This window comes from Ambystoma mexicanum, chromosome 3p, assembly GCF_040938575.1.
Source record: "Ambystoma mexicanum isolate Mex_15411 chromosome 3p, UKY_AmexF1_1, whole genome shotgun sequence".
In the NCBI taxonomy this organism is placed as follows: domain Eukaryota; kingdom Metazoa; phylum Chordata; class Amphibia; order Caudata; family Ambystomatidae; genus Ambystoma; species Ambystoma mexicanum.
Window position 1 is genome coordinate 236,799,387 of NC_090925.1, and position 17,274 is coordinate 236,816,660.

The window sequence follows — 17,274 nt, forward strand, 5'->3', positions numbered from 1 at the left end:
GGACACAAAGGCAACCCCCTACTCCCATTAGTCAGTGCAGTGTTGATCAACATTTCATTACTGCGCAAAGGCACGGTATTGAAAAGGTCGCAATTTTTCAGGGTGACATTTTAGTATTGTTCCAATTACAGGACACCAGAAGAATGTTCCCTATCTCCCCTCCAGTTCCACCTACACATTGAATCCCTCAAACAAACTCTATGCAGCCACAATACCCGTTTTTACTAATATACTGACAACAGTCAAATATACTTCAAAATCCCCCCACAGAAATCTACACCTTTAAAACTTTCTCTCCATGATCAACACATGGATGACCACCCACTTTCCTAAACAAAACACACCTACAACAGAAAAACTCCTCATCCAACCAAAGACAATCCACACGCTTAATACCCAGAGGTTTCTAAGCATGTACCCGGGGATCGTACCTGTGTTGCTCCACGTCGTCTTGCTTTAAAGGCGAGGACTTTGCCCCTCAGCTATCTCCCAGATCTCAAAGCTCCCCTTACTATAGAGTTGCTTTCATGGCGCTCTGTATAATATACAAGGCCATCCACCATCTAAACCCCATCCTAACACCACAAAAAACTTAAGTTCATCACACACAAGCAGCGAACAAGCCAGACAAAATATCCTACATATTTCTCACTGTAAGCTAATCTTCACAAAATTTGCACATTGAGCATGGAACACCCTCCTAGCACACATAAGTGCTTCTCCTTCCATTAACACTTTCTACAAAATCCTCAAAACACGTTGCTAGGTGGTGCCTGAGGGGGCTATAGTTTGGGTCTTTTGGTTGTAGCCCCGGATAAAATCTCAGGAGCTACAACCAAACGGCCAGCTCCCAACAGTCCTGACATTGGCCTAGCCCCAGATCCTTTCCAGACCTAGCAACACCCCTGTCAAAACATACCAATTTCTCTCTACCTTATCCAGGCAGACCACCTCCCATCAATCATTTGTCTATACTAATCTTACTATTCTGCTCTGAAAAATCGTAACTTCTCTTCACTTCTTCCCTTTGAACTTTACAAAGTGCTATGAGATCCCATGGATAGGGCCAGCACTGCATACATGTTTAAATACATCAATACATACATAAATATACATACATCATTCATTTCGGGTTTCCCCTTCTTGGACAAGCATTTTATCTAAGCTACAATGTTGAGGACATACTTTTCCAGAGTTTTTATGTGTGTCAAATTATATGAGGATCACCACCCTTTTTAACACTTATGGACTATGTGGTTGGGAACTCCCAAACGTATAACACCTCTTTAGAATATAATAATAATAATAATTTGGCATTTATATAGCGCTGCAAACCCTCTGTTATCTGAGCACTGCTTATTATTACCCACGGTGTGTGGTGCTCATTTATCGACCTCGGAAGGATGAAAGGCTGAGTTTGGCTCTGCCGGGATTCAAACGCTAGCAAGCTCTCCACGGATGTCAAAGCAAGCACTCTACTCACTGTGCCCCTTTACCGGCATGATATATATATATATAGGAGGAGTGAACACTCCTCTTGTATATCTATTGGGCTTCTTCAAATCATTGGTCAAAGTAGGGGAAGTTTGTACCAGTTATCATCGTCTTAGCGAGCATGGATACAGGAGCGACTCCAAGGAGATATATGTCTTTCCTTCGTGGGTACCATACTTAGGGGCCTGGTTAAGTTTGTATGTCTCAAATCACACATCAAATAGTCCACTTACCTGCATGTCTTATTATCGATGTGGGGACCAGCTTGAATTAAATGCCACTGTGTTGACATCCGGAGTCCACTAGGGCTGGTATTTCCACTTGAAATATGTGAATTGGAATATGGTACTTCCCTTAGGTGCCTGAAGTGTTACGCCTTCAATGATCTGAGTACCTGCAATGCAAGAATCCATGCAGATGAGTGCTGCATTCAGCTTTTCCTTGAGGTTTTCACCCACTGTCTTCTAATCAGGTTCTACTTACTAATGCTGTTAACTCTTAGGGTGATTCTGGAGTAAGGACTTGTAAGAGGATATCAATGTTCTCTCTGTGTGTAATTTCATAGGGCCTTCCTACTATCCTTGGTGGTCTCTCGCAGTGGATGTTTCTTTTTTGGAAATCCATCAATAGTCATCTTCCTCTCGGATATCTGGGCCTCTGACCGGTCATATCAGCCTCTAATCTGAAACCAGACACAACTTTGAGTGGGTTCCGTGGTTGGAAGTGTTCAGGTTATGCACAGCCATACAGCAGATACAATTGAAATCTTGTTCCGTCGTTTCCCATGTAGGCCATTCATTGGTAGATACAGGGTTTTCCCATTGGAACATAGTTTTTTTTTTAAAGGGCTCTTTTTTGCCATCAAGAACACCTAACATTTCAAAAAGCTCCTGGCTTAATGTCAGGCTGGACTGGAGTATTCATCCCATTATCAATCAATGTCAAACATTTGAACCACCAGGTTCCCTTTTAGAAGGTGTTCTTGTTTGTTCAGGGTTACATCAAAGTTTACTCAGTGACAGCTGAGGGCACAAAACACCTCTATCTCTACTTTCAGGGAATCCTTGGGGAGTCCATCTCCTGCTTAATTCTCAGGATAACACAGTGATAACACGATCACCATCCTTAGCAGTCCTTTGTGTTGAAAGTTTTGCCACCTGAAAGGGGTTGCCACCTCAAACAACCTTGCCCCTGTGGTGCTTTAAACTGCACTGAAACAGAGTTTTCACATCTTGGTGCTGGAAAATAAAGTTCTGCAACTTGCCTCAGTTGATCAACACCCACATCAAGTTTGAATCCAGTGCTCTACTTTGAAGGATGTATTGGGACAACATCTACTTTTCTCCTGGCCAGGGAACCAGGATTTCGACATGTTAGCATTATGGGTGCAGTCTTATCTTCCATGAACAGTCATTCCTCGTGGGGCAAAAGGTAATCTTATATCCAGGTTTAATTTAGATGGGTTGATCCAATATGTTTAGAAAGAGAACAAGCACCACCGGACCTGCTTCTTTTCTACCTGTTATGGATAAAACACGTGCCATCTCAAAATAAATGATCCATAGGAAGCGCCAAGGTAGAACACATCTCTAGATGCAGACCAAATTGGAAGTGCATAAGGATGGAACTCTTGTCAAGGCTAGAAACAAGACAACCTGAGGAGCAAAAACATTCAAAGGCTTGCAGTGCCAGGTCTTCTTTGCCTAATGTCAGTGCTTCCACAAAGACCAGGATAATAAATCCATGGCTTTCTCCATTGGGAGATCTTCAAGGTACGGTGTTTGAACATGGTTTTGAAGCTGTTGGTACCTCGTTAGGTCTTTGAGGGGTTCTCTCAGTTAAACATAAGTCTTGCTTTGGGTTGAAAATCCCCCAATCAATACCTAATATGGGCTTCAGATAAGTGAATTGGCATGGGTGAACCTGCAATTACATGATTTGTGCAACAATGAGAAGTGAAACGATTAGGTCATTTTGGAGGTTCACAGTCTGTTTTTTGTCACTTTCATGAAAGTGGATCAGGATGGATGCACGCCTCTAGGACCTTAGGGTTGGATCAAGACATGAGAAGGGGCATCTCACAGAAAGTTGCAAGGGTCAGGGTAATATAGCAATGGGGTTTGGTGGGTTTGTTCATACACCAAAGATCCCAGTTCTAACACAAACAATACCTTCTTCTTAACAAGTATTTGTCCCTCCGGGGATGTCCTATTCTGACCCAACACAGTAGCCAAAAGGTAGCAAACCAAATGTTTAAAACCAATCTTAGCAAGTCGTTTAGCCTTCTGGCTATCCTTAGGATAAACAATCATAACATATATAATCCTTGGAGAGCAGACAAGTACCAAACTTATTCTCTAAAGTCCAGCCTTATCCTTGAATACAAATCCAGGACCACCGGGTGGCGCTTGAGAAATGGCAGCCCACTCATAGTGCTCCAAGCCCACAATCCCAATGAATATTTGCCTCCATATGATTGAATCCAAAATACCCCCTTGCTGTAGAGTAGTGAGCACACATAAGGGCTAGGGCAGCCCACAATTACAGTGGATAGAGGGAGAGTAGTGGTACACTGCGGTCATCGAAGTGGGTGGACGAGTGTAGAGTTACAGAGAAGGCAAGGGAGTCCATCAGTCGCTGGTGTGGACCAATGGAGATCTGGGCGGGTTGCTCCCCATCGAGGATGACACCAGTATGACTGCTAAGTTTTCAAGCACATTGACAGTCTTGGGGTGGAAGAAGAAGAGGACTTGGATGTCGAGAGAAGAAGGTGCAACCCACGCAGAGAGACCACCGAGACACAAGGGTGGTGGGAACCTTGCCCAAACATGGGGCACCCACAAGAGCCCTGGGAGGGAAGTAGGGGAGTGGAGAAGTAGTTGCAACACATGCAAGGTTACACCCATGAATCACGAGTGAGGGAGGTGGAAGGAGAGCAGGGGAGGGGTGCCTGCTTTTCAACAGAGAGAAAAGACTGAGACCAGAGATCCCCTCTGCAAAGGAGGTAAAAGAAGCAGATGGAATCGGCCAGCCAAGAGAGTGTGAGAGCCTGTAGACAGCCCTTGAGATTGAGACATGAATGAATTAGGCGATGGGAGAACAGCGTGGGCCCAGTGGCTGCTGAGAAAGGATGACCTATGAGAATAGTGGTGTGAGGGAGAGGGCCTGAGGCTGAAGGTACAGAAAGGAAAGAGAGTGGGTAGATCTCAACAGAATGATGGCGCCTGCAACAGTGTGGTAACAGGCCACAGCAAAACAGGGAGTAGACATTCTGCTCCTACAGATAAATTACACTTTACTGCTGAATGACGGCTGTGGAACCAGAACCCCACTGCCATGGAAAGTGAAGTTGCAGAACTGAGAGGAGGCCTATTCCACCAGTGGAGCGGAAGCACCAGAGGACGGATGGACCAGATATACTCTGATTAGTGGCACACCACTTAGCAGAGGCATAAAAGGGAGGATGAAAAATAGAGCTGAATGAGAAAGGAGAGAAACCCCCTTGTCATGTGTGCTGATTAGTAAAAGTGGGACATACGTCACAAGAAAGATGAGTCATCTAGGTGGAAGAGCCCACTTCGAAGGTACACTTACAAATCTGAAAGAAGAGAAGCCAGGGTGGAAAAGCTGAAGGAAAAAGGAGAGGACAGTCCTGGGTATCAACATGAAACAGCAACTAAGAAAGTCATAATAGACAGTCTCACAGAAATTAGAGCGATTCACATATATATAAAAGTATCAGTGATTGTGTTAAAAGGGAGGATCAAAAAGATTTAACATAGAATGGAGGGAGTGGAGAATAACCAACTTAGTACAGATATCATGAAGTTGAAACAAAACAGTATACTGATGACCCTAGAACAGAAGACCAAATATCTGGAAAGGAAGGTGGATGGTGTGGAAACTAGAGAAAGAAGGTGCAATCTGCATTTCTTTGGGATACCCTAAACAGAGGGAGAAACTCAGAAACAGGTGCAGAAGACAGTCTAAGACATTATCTACTATCTTTTTAGCGGAACTCCCTCTGAAAAAAAGAAAACAGAGTCCCAGTGAGGTGTGGTGGGCAAGATCCAAGCCTTAGACCTATTGTGTTTCTCAGTATTATGAGGACACAATGAGTATTGTCAAAACATATTTCTCCCCTATGGAATAGTCAGACCATAAGATGGTTATAATGGATCTCTCTCCCCCTCCCCTCGACCACTCAGAGTGCAATAGAAATGTAATGACACCCTGTCAGAGGATGCCCATTTTGTGGTATTTCTGGAGGAATGTGTTTTTTTTGTTTTGTTTTATTAATGAAAATGTAGAGGTCTGGAGTTGTATGCAGTGGTTTGCAGCTAAGGCTATGTTGACAGGCTTAAGTGTTCCACCCTGGAAAACATCCGACAGGCCTTTCCTAATTTCTATGAGGAGCTGTACAGGGCAAGGGAGGTGGCAACCTCAGAACAACTAAGGACATATCTCTGGGATATGAGGCAAAAGACACTTGTTTCATTGGCAGGATGACCACAAAGCAGACTTGAAATGCTGGTGGAGGCTTGGTCAGGGGGCAGAGAGGTCCCAGATGAGAAGAGAGGAGAGAGTGGTTAGACCAGGAGAGCAGTGGAGTGAGAGGATTGGGGACAGGGAGATCAGTGGGGATGAAGGCATCAAGAGTGTGTCCGGCAGAGTGGGTAGGGCCTGAGGGAAGAAGAGTGAAGGAGATAGAAGTAAAGAAATCACAGAAGAGTGAGAAGGCTGGAACAGCGGAGTCAAGGTGGATGTTGAAAGCTCCAAGGAGGAGGAGTTTAGAGGTAGAAGTCAGCCCATTCTGAAAGGAAGACAGACAAAGGGAAAGGGCCGGGGGCTATAGATAGTGGCAAAGGTGAAGGATAGAGTAGGAGAGACACCAAGCTTGCAGACAAGACTTTCAAAGGAGGAGTATGGCTATGTGTGAATGAGAGAGGTAGGGACCCCCACAGGGAAGATCTGGGCTACTCAAACACCAGAATGGCTGGGCAGAGGCTTTGCAAGGATCTTGCAGCCATCAGGGAGAAGGGAGTCAAAAACACTGGCTGAGCTGGCATTGAACCATACCTCAGTGAGAGTGAGGACGTTGAGATCAAAGTCTTCAAGAAGGAGGCAAATGTCAGAAGAATGTTTGACTGCAGATTGAGCATTCAGTGTGACTAAGTGTAGCCGGTCACCACCTTTGAAGTTTTTCCGAGGAGGGGTACAGAAAGGTGGTACACCCATCAGAAGTGGTGAAGGGCTGCAGAGAGAGAGGAAGTAGGAGTAGAAGGAGAAGGTAGGAAGTTGATGCTCATCAACTTCCTACCTTCTCCTTCTACTCCTCTCTGCAGCCCTTCACCACTTCTGATGGGTGTACCACCTTTCTCTACCCCTCCTCGGAAAACCTTCAAAGGTGGTGACCGGCTACACTCTGAATGCTCAATCTGCAGTCAAACATTCTTCTGACAATTGCCTCCTTCTTGGCAGGCACCAGTCAAAGCAAACACATTTGTGTTGAGGACGTTGGGCAATGACAGTGCCATTCTGATCAACATTAATGATGGACCTAGAGGATGAGAAGCATGCCAAGAGTACTTCCCATCTAGTGCCACCATTAATGGGTGAGGAGGAAAAAAGGGAAGAGGGTAGATATCAGGCAGAGGTCCAAAGGTCTGGAGAGTGGACAGAGAAGAGGATATCAGTGATATGTCTGGAAGTAGCAGTGACGTAGGTGTCAGCAATTGGTAGGCCAGGATTAGAGGCCAAGAGATCTTTTTAAAAACGTTTTCTTCCAGACTTCATGAGAGTGGAGGTATAAGTGATAGAGTAACAGTTAGAATAGATTTGGGAGATGGAGAGTGCCCTTTAGGAGGCAGAACAAAGGGACCGTTGGAGAGGCTGCAAGATGCATGGGCAAACTCACCAGGTGGCCTAGCAGCCAGGGGAGGCAAGAGGATGCACAGTTGTGAAGCACCTCAAAATGCACTAAATACAGCTCAGAATGATGGGTGCATAGATTTACAAACACACCTTCTTTTGTATTTCTCAAAATGCACTAAATACAACACAGAATAATGGGTGCATAGATTTTGCAAACACACCTAAATTCAGTTGTCTCAAAATGGACTAAATACAGCACAGAATGATGGATGCATTGTTTTACAAATACGCCTAAATTCTAATTTTTCAAAACACACTAAATGCAGCACAGAATGATGGGTGCATAGATTTACAAACACACCTAAATTCTAATTTCTCTAATTGGACATGTAGTAGTGTTTGAGGCAGGTTGGATACAGAATTCCCAGAATGGTGTTCCATGTAGAAGCAAGGAACAAATAATTGAACGTTTGAAACAGATAGGAGTACATGGGAAATGCAGCAGGATTTGGAGTACAGTCTCACTTTACAAGTAGCAGCATGTGCATTGGGTCCAAATAATAACATTTGAGAGAGCTTAGAAAATTTGGCATAGGCAAAAAGGTTGAAAGTCAGTGATACTATTCTTCACGCAGCAGATGTCACTATGTATACGTTCAATGAGAGCGGATGCAGGGGGGAAGAGTGTCTCCTGCCATACTAGAGGTGAAGGGATGTACCCATGGACACAGTAAAGTCAAAGTGATTGCGAGGAGAGGTGGACTATGGTGCGCAGAGGTAGTGGTGGAGGGCCCTCATAGCCCTCCCAGGCCCAGTCAGGGCCAGACAGGGTAGAGCTAGTGGCCTCAAGAGGGGCCTTGTGGATGGGGCTAGGATGAAGACGGTAGCAGCAGCGAATCACGAGGAGGATGGGTGGGTCACGGGCATCTGCTTGTGATTCCATTGATGGAGAAATGGCGGTGGCTATGTTTGAGTGGCCGCAAGGAGGTTGAGATACCTTCCAGCTCCACTGAGTTTTGTCAAATACAGAATCTCTGTTGCCACAACATGCACCAGAAAGAAGTCGGGTGCAGGAGGGATCCAAGTGGGTTCTGCCTGCAAATGCCTGAGGATATTTTTCCATTTTTCAAAACTGGCTGAAACGGCACCAGTGTGCCTGTAAATGCCCAATTCCACAATTATAAAATGCAGGAATGCTTGGGGCTGCAGTCGTTGCACAATAGAGTGTTACAGTGCTTTGCAGTGTGCTGGAGAAGATAAGAGACTGGGTGGGATTTTCTAGATCCCTACAGCGAACCGATAACCTCTGCAAGACGATCGACTTGATGTACATGGTTGGGAGCCTGCCAGGTGGTCTTGTTATTCTTGGATGCTGAAATGAAATTTGACCGAGTCTCCAGATTTTTAGTGAAGGTCCTGGAAAGATTCACATTCTGGTTCAGGCCTAGATGGACTCAGTGGATAATGCAGCTATATTCAGATCCTAGAGCCTTAGTGAGGGTACATTTATGTTCCTCGTCCCACTTTCTGTTTGGGAGACGGACATGACAGAGCTTTCCCCTTTCTCGTTATTTGCTTTAGTTATTGTACCACTGGCTTCAAAGAGCAAGAGCAATGGCCATAGACAGGTTTTCCAGGTAGGCAAACAGGAATATAAGTTGCTATTACTTTCGGATGATTTGTTTGTGGTGTGGTTACCAACCGACCTCTCAGGCATCTTTAAGAAAAACTATTAGCCTATTTGGCAATACCTTTGTCAAGCTCTGAAGTTTATGCCCAACTTTAGATTTGTCATGGATCGGTAAGCTCACACTCACTCATTAAAATTAATATCCTTACCAGATAAATGTTTTTATTCAAAATGCTGTCAATAGATTTACCAAAGATTTTCCATGGGGACGTATCTTGGGAGCAAACAGTGCGAGGGTCATACATTGTTGAGGGAGCAGGGAGGTGCAGGACTCGCAGATATTTTGTGTTAGTATAGAGCAGCTCAGTTGTGAGTGGTGGAATTTTATCTTAGAAATACACCAGGAAAGTAATGGATATAATTGGAAAATGATATACTTAGACCAGTAACTATCCGTGAGTGGCTATGGGTGCCATACAGGGCAATACCCATGGCCCATGGGCAAATGGTGCGCTACAGAAATTAAATAATAATAATAATAATAATAATAATAATAATAATAATAATAAAAATAATAATAATAATAAACAATAACAGAATAATGCCAAAGCTGGTTTGGAAACATTCTGTTATCAGTCCCTTTAGCAAAGTCTGGATGGATGCTAGAATGAAGGGAAAGGTGACAACATGGCCTTCACTCCTCAGTTGTTTCTGTGTCCCAACCTTCCTCTCCAAGATGGAAGACTCGGCTATGTTTCAGAAATGGTGTGAAGTACAGCTGGAGAGGGTTGGTTAGTTTTGGAAACTGGGGAGTTTCATAGACATGCAGCAGCTGGAAAATAGTTTGGCCATATTAGTGAAAGTGAGAGGCCTGAGACAAATACCATTGAAAAGTAAGTAGGAAGTGGCTCTGCGGTTCAGGATATCAGACAACCTCTGGGCAAAGATATGTTGTTCAACCAAAAAATTCTCCATAGCATATAAGCATACGCTCCACAGCTTTAAGTTATTACACATATGGCAATTCCCACCCACAAGTTTGATGAAGATGTATAGCACTGGTATTGACAGATGTTGGAGACAATGCGGGGAAAGGTATTAGCCTATTTGAATGTTTATAATTGATCAAATGATACATTTGATAGAATTTGGCCAGTACCATTTGATAGATTATAAAACATACCATACATGTGGAGCAGGGTTTTCAGGGGTGTCCCCCGCTCTCCATGTTTTGGTATTGTTGGCCTTAGGGGTTGCTTCCTCAACATGGAGGTGGGGGACAGATAAAAGAAAAGAAAAGTGAAAAAGAAGAAAAAGTGATCCTGTGATGTCAGACCCGACCCACGTTAAAGGGACGTGTTGAACGCAGCAGGGTTGTGGGGGCCCTGGAGGTGAGAAAGCAGGTATGTAGTGGAGGGGGGGCGGGAGAATTTTGGTTGCATGTGTACTGGGATTGGGGTTGTTTCTTGGTCTGATAATTGCTTGAATGCAAACAGATTTATTTTGAACAGTTCACAGCGAACAACTATCAGATGAACAAACAACCCCAAACCCGTGGAAAGGGCTACCTACTGGCATATGTGTGGGAGTGTGAGAAAGTAGATAGTTATTGGAGGGAAGTGTTGTCACAGATAAAAAGCTGTGATGAGGTGGAGAGGAGGATGAACCCTTTGTTTGTGTTATTTGGTTTGTCTTCCAGAGAGGGGGGTCTCATGACGTCTCACAGGTGGTGCACTTTATGCTTTTATCAGTAAGGGCATGTTTGGCAAGAGTATGGAAGCGAGAAAACCTTCCCCCCAGGAATGAATGGCTCGCTAAAGTAAAAGAGTTACTGTGCATGTTCAGAAGATTACACAAAGGATACATGACCTCCCTAGAAATATAGAGATGGGGTGGTATTATTTTTGGTCTAAAGAAAATGAAACAAGCCAGGTGTAAATGGGAGGTTTATGATCTGTTGGTTACAATGTTTTTAATTATGGGAAAGGACTGGTGCAGAAGAGGCAGAATGGGGCACATGGAAGAGTGTCTGGCTAATACCGACAATGGGTATTTTGGGGAGGAGACTTTTCAAGATAGATCCGAAAAAGGTGAAGAAGTAAAAAATCATGCCAAATGGATCCTGAACGTCATGGTTGTTTTCCAGGGACGGTACAAGGGAAGCTTGGGAGGGGGGACAAGTTGGAGGTTGTTGAGTCTATTGTTTATCTTATTGTTAAGCCTTTCTGTGAGGAGGGGAGACTATGGGAAGGGAAGAAGAGCGATGGGGAGTCCAAGGAGATGTGAGTATTCTATTTAAACAAACACAAATCCAAAGTGTGGTCATTTTAATATCCAGGTACTGCATTTAACAGGGTCACGGTTTCTTCAACACTTAATAGTTCAGGCTACTCACGCCCCTCTTTAGCGTAATTTATTGTTTGGCTAACACCTCACCCCATTTCAGGAGCTCGTGGTAGCTGAGCATTCTCTCCCCCGCAAGCAGTTTGTTTCTGAAAGGCAGCTGATTTGTCTCTCCTGCCAAGATTCCTGCTTCACTCTTCTTTTTCCTGTTCAGCACTGCTGATGGAAAGCCCCAGCTTCTGGCTCTCCAATTCACTCTTAAGAGGTTTGTGGTTGAATTGTGTTTAGACTCAAAACTATTCGTGCTGTCCAGTTGATTTGTCTCCTCTCTCAATCATGAGTGTTGGAGACAGGTGGGTAGTTCCCCCGGCTCCATCACTTAATGGGTCTTGCTAGGCCGGCAATGTTATCTTGCCTTCCCTTCCTTTAGGGTTGCTGGTAGGCTTTGGGCTCTCCAGGTCTATCTGGAATGTCCACTTTTTATTGGAGATGCTTTCAAGCAGTGAATCTTATCTCCTCATACCCCAGGGATCACTCATGAATAGCCTTGATCTCGAGCTGTGTGATTCCCTGTATTTGGACTGGGTTTAAGTTGGCTGCCTTCAAAACAGTTAATCTTATTTCCTGAGGGAGGCAAGTGTCTCTCCCCCACCCTGACAAACCTCTTACAGTGGACTCTCCAGACATCCCCTACTTTCTCCATAGAGTGGTCACTTCTCTTCTCTAGTCAACTCTAAGGGGCACACATTCTTCTCCAATTTTGTGACCCAAACTGATTTTCTCCAGCCTATTTTATACACATGGATATCTGGGGTTCAACATAACTTTACTCATGATTGGTCTTTTCCTGCAGTGCCATGTGTCACGTGTCCAGATTGTCCAGGGCAGCTGGGTGCCCCAGTTTCATCTATAGAATAACTACAGGATAATTTTGATTGGTTAGTAATCAGGTTAGACTCTGTACCTCCTCCCATAAAATTATTAATAGTATGGAAGACTTTATGGGTGCCCCAATATCAATGTTAATGTGGACAAATACCGTTTTCTTTCGGGATCATATGGAGAAACAAGCTTTTACACATAGGATGGGAGCATACCATGTAAAGATTTATGGGTACATGAGGCTGCTTTACATTTTAAGCAAGCAGTATCAAGAAGCCAGTGAAGGTCTCGTCGACTGTGACGGATGTGGTCTCTTTTAGATTTCCTTTTTACAATTCAGACTGCATCATTCTGAATGGCTTGTTGGTCTTGAACGTTTTTATATGGGTGGCAATCAAAAGGGCATTCCCATAATCAAGTCTGGAAGGAATAACTGCCCATGCAACACATGAGTAGTTCGACTCAGAAAGGAAAGGGCAGAGATTCCTCAGTAGCCTAAGGTAGTAAGAGCAGTTTTTCACAGTCTGGTTAAAATATATGTCAGCACTGAGTGTGGAGTCCAAGGGGAAACCTAAGGTCCTAACTCTTTTAGAGACCTGAATGTGGCAGTTGTGGAAAGACAACGACTAGAATTTGTGGTCGAGCTTAGATCTGGACTGCACTGTGCCAAATATCAGTAGTTCAGTCTTGTTCCTGCGTGACACATCCAGTTGGAGTTCATCCAGGCTTCTATGTTACCATAGAAGTTCTGTTGGATGGTCACATATCGATTGTAATCTCCTTAAAGCTCAAAAACCAACTGAGTGTAATCAGCGTAATTAGTGAAGAACACATTAAGCTCATCTAAGCGGTCACATAGGGTTTGGTTGTATATGATAGAACAGCAAAGGATAAATGCATGCCCCCTGCGGTACCCCACAAGAAATAGGGGCTAGAGGTAAGGTAGAGTTGCCCTAACACACTCTAGAGGAGCAATGAGAGAGGAAGGACTGTACCCATTTGAAGGTATCTGGGCTGCATAATCCAATGTCTCCAAGGGTGAGGAGTAGGCAGTCATGATCCAGAATATCAAACGCCACCGACAAGTCCAGCAAGACAAGCATGCCAGTATTACCTTTGTTAGAAATATTCAGCATGTGAGTTTGAAGATCTAAACTTGCAGTTTCTGTACTGTATTTTGGACGAAAGCCAGATTGTCTGGAGTGCAAAACGTTAGAGGTTTCCACAAAGGACTGTAATTGAATGGTAGCACTTTCGTCAAATATTTGTTGTAAAAAATGTCCATTTGTAATGAGATATAGGTTCTTTAGGGTGAAGTCCGGGTTTCTTGACCAGGGGTGTAATGGTGAATTTTTTGATAAAGTCTGGGACCCGATTTTTGCCAAACAACCAGTTATAAAATCTAACAAAATAGGGTGGGAACATGTCTCTCTGATCCAGGATGAGATTGGAAGTGACAATATTTTCTGCACACTAGGAGGGACGTTATTAGGACAGAATGTTCATCATATCTAATATAGTAATGGAAGTAAAGGTACATTTGGCATGTTCCTCATTAATAGAATTTTTAGGAGGGAGAATAGGTCACGGCAAATCTCTGAGCAATTCAGTTTTGATTTTGAGCGTGCCTTATCCACTTTTGCTTTTAAGGCCTGTTGTATTTCGGGGCAATCTTGATCTGTTTGTGTAACCGGTATGGTGAGGATACTAGGTTTTTCTAATGATTCGAACATTTTGAAAATATTCTTGGTGTTATTACTGGCATCCTACAACTGGCCTGTTGTAGAAGTTCTTTTTTGTATAACAGATAGCTTGCTTGAATGCTTTGTCTAAGTCTTTCCAAGACATTGTATTAGCTTCAGTAGGGCATTTTAACCATTTCGACTCAGCTTGTCTTTTGCTTTTCTTCATTAGGCTCCGGTCTTGGGTGGACCATTTTTTGGTGTGAAACAGTATCTCTGACAGATTTGTTCCTAATAGGAGCTACTTTGTCTAGCATAGTACGTAAAGATTGAGTAAAGAGGTCAATCAGAACTGTAGGGGAGTCCAGGTCTGAAGGTGAGGTCAAAATACCCTCCAGGCAGTTTTCCAACCTTATCTTTTGTCTTTGATTTGTCTGTTGATGCCCATCCTTGAAAAGTGGTGTTAGAAGAGGTATTGCAGAAGCTGATCAAGCAACCTTTGGCCCAAGCCTCCACTTCCAGACCCTAGAATGCAGGCACTGTTGATCTGTATGAATATGTGTTCCTCACCTCTGTCTGGAGTGACAGAGTAGATCAGACGGTTGTATAGGAATTGTTCGAGTCACAATTGCTCGAATGACAATTGTTCTTTTCACAATTGACCAAATTGTGAAGGTTAATTTTTTTCATATGTGCGGGGGGAAAACCCCTTGAACCCCCCTCCCAATGCAAAACCCCCACCAAAACCACTTTTATATATATATATATATATTCAGTGAAAAAACTTTGTTAAAGGGACGTTATGGTTAAGTTGCGCTACTAAAAACCTATGAAATTCAGTGAAAAACGTTGTTAAAGGGATGTTATGGTTAAGTTGCGCTACTAAAAACCTATGAAATTCATTGAAAAAACTTTGTCAAAGGGACGTTATGGTTCCAAGTAAAACCGTAAAACCCTTGAAATTCGCCAGTTATGGTAAGCTAAGCAACCATAACTCGAGCCACCACCGTGCACTGCTAAGACTAACACCCAGGACATCAAAGATGACATCACAAATGTCATTGATGACATCACTGATGACATCACATGTCTGGCTCACTCTTTTTTCTTTTGCTGAAATATCTAGGCCACATGGTTTTCTTCAGTAACAGTCAGAAACTAAAACATTTATTTTATTTGTAGACGTATCCTTTAAGTAGGTTCTTACAGTAATGCCCTTAGAGTCCAGTCACATCATATGAAACATATACATAGGGGAAGACACAAACTTGAAAGACAGCAATCCTTTTTGTGCATAAAGATAATCAATAGACTTATCGGCACTTTCTGATAGTTCTGTTGTTTTTTTATGGCTGTACTTTCCCTGTATATGGTCATATTTGTATACATTGTACTCACACTACTTTCCTTAGGGTCCAATCACATCAATTGATACATATACATAAGGTAAATAGCAGCTTTGAAACAGCAATCATTTATTTGCATAAAAATAATCAGTTAGGTTATGAATTGTTTCTGCTACTACTTGTGCTTTTTTGCTAACTTCAATTTCCCTGTATATACCCATATTGGTATGTGTTCTTGTCTCTTTGTGTTTTGTCTATAGTAAAGCAATTATGTAATACATGGGTTTTATTAGCTACTTATTACATATTTCACAGTACACACAAATCTATTAAGAAAACAATTATCATTTCATTATTCAACATATTAACATTACGAATATTATACCTTCATCTTGTACGCTGCACACAATGCTATGTTTCTGCATGAGTAGCTTAGTATACTAGATAGAACCCCATAATAGAAAGCTATTTATATCAATGCATCGTTCAATGCACTAATTAGGGTATGATATTTATTGCAATGATCCTTGACACTTTTTTCGCAACATTATAAGAATCCCTTGTACGCATATTTCATGAAAAGTACATACACATGCGATGTCATCAGTGATGTCATCAATGACATTTGTGATGTCATCTTTGATGTCCTGGGTGTTAGTCTTAGCAGTGCACAGTGGTGGCGCGAGTTATGGTTGCTTAGCTTACCATAACTGGCGAATTTCAAGGGTTTTTCGGTTTTACTTGGAACCATAACGTCCCTTTGACAAAGTTTTTTCACTGAATTTCATAGGTTTTTAGTAGCGCAACTTAAACATAACGTCCCTTTAACAAAGTTTTTTCACTGAATTTCATAGGTTTTTAGTAGCGCAACTTAACCATAACGTCCCTTTAACAAAGTTTTTTCACTGAATTTCATAGGTTTTTAGTAACGCAACTTAACCATAACGTCCCTTTAACAAAGTTTTTTCATTGAATTTCGTAGGTTTTTAGTAGTGCAACTTAACAATAATGACTTTCACTTTGTATATATATATCATATGGAACTGACTGAATCTCTTCTACTGTACTTGATGTCCGCGAACTCCTTTAATGTTCGCGGACATGTTCGAAGAACAGTACCACTACCTAAAAAACTCTGGGGGGGTATGTTTAATTGTTATATCATAACATAGGAACATTTAACACATTAAAAAAAAAGCACACAAACACATTATATGTACTAATACATAAGAAATGTAACCCATATATACAACACACTAACCATTCATTTAAATGCACTATGTTCTAAAATGGAATATACCACAAGAAAATAAATTGGCTTGCAACATAATTACCTCACAAACACAACAGACTGAGAACAAGAGCAGACCCACTGAGTGTATAGGACATATCTTACCTGAAATAGTAAGTGTACTTAATTTTATTCATATATTTATAAACTTTCTGTATTAGATAAAAAAATATATTATCTATTTTTTTTTTCTCTAACAGAAATGTCTAGTACTCGGGAATGGCTAGAGCAACATTTCCCACATGAAGAAATGTCACAAGATAGCGAAACTAATGGTAAACACTTTATAATATAAACCATTTAATTATTATTATTTTGAATACACTTAACATATATATATTTTTTGTACATAGCATAACAAAATAGAAACTACCTCTGAAGAAGCTGTTATGGAAAACACGCTTGACAGCATAAAAGAAAACATTGATTTATTGTTGACCAATTTTAATAATTTGAAAACTTTTGTTGAAGATCATTTTAAAACAAAAACGTCATACCATTGCCCCACATGTACTTGTCCCCCCTCACCATATCCCAGTCAATTATCCCCAAACCCTCTCCATAACCCAAAACGTTTTGATGAGACTTCCATCCCTTCTTCACCTAATAACAATCATGATGAAACCCCTAATTCCCCTGTTTTTGTTTCTGTTTCTGCCTCACCTTCTCATTCATAAATTATTAATATATGTTAAATAAAGTTTAATTTTTATATTGTGTTGTAAATAGTTT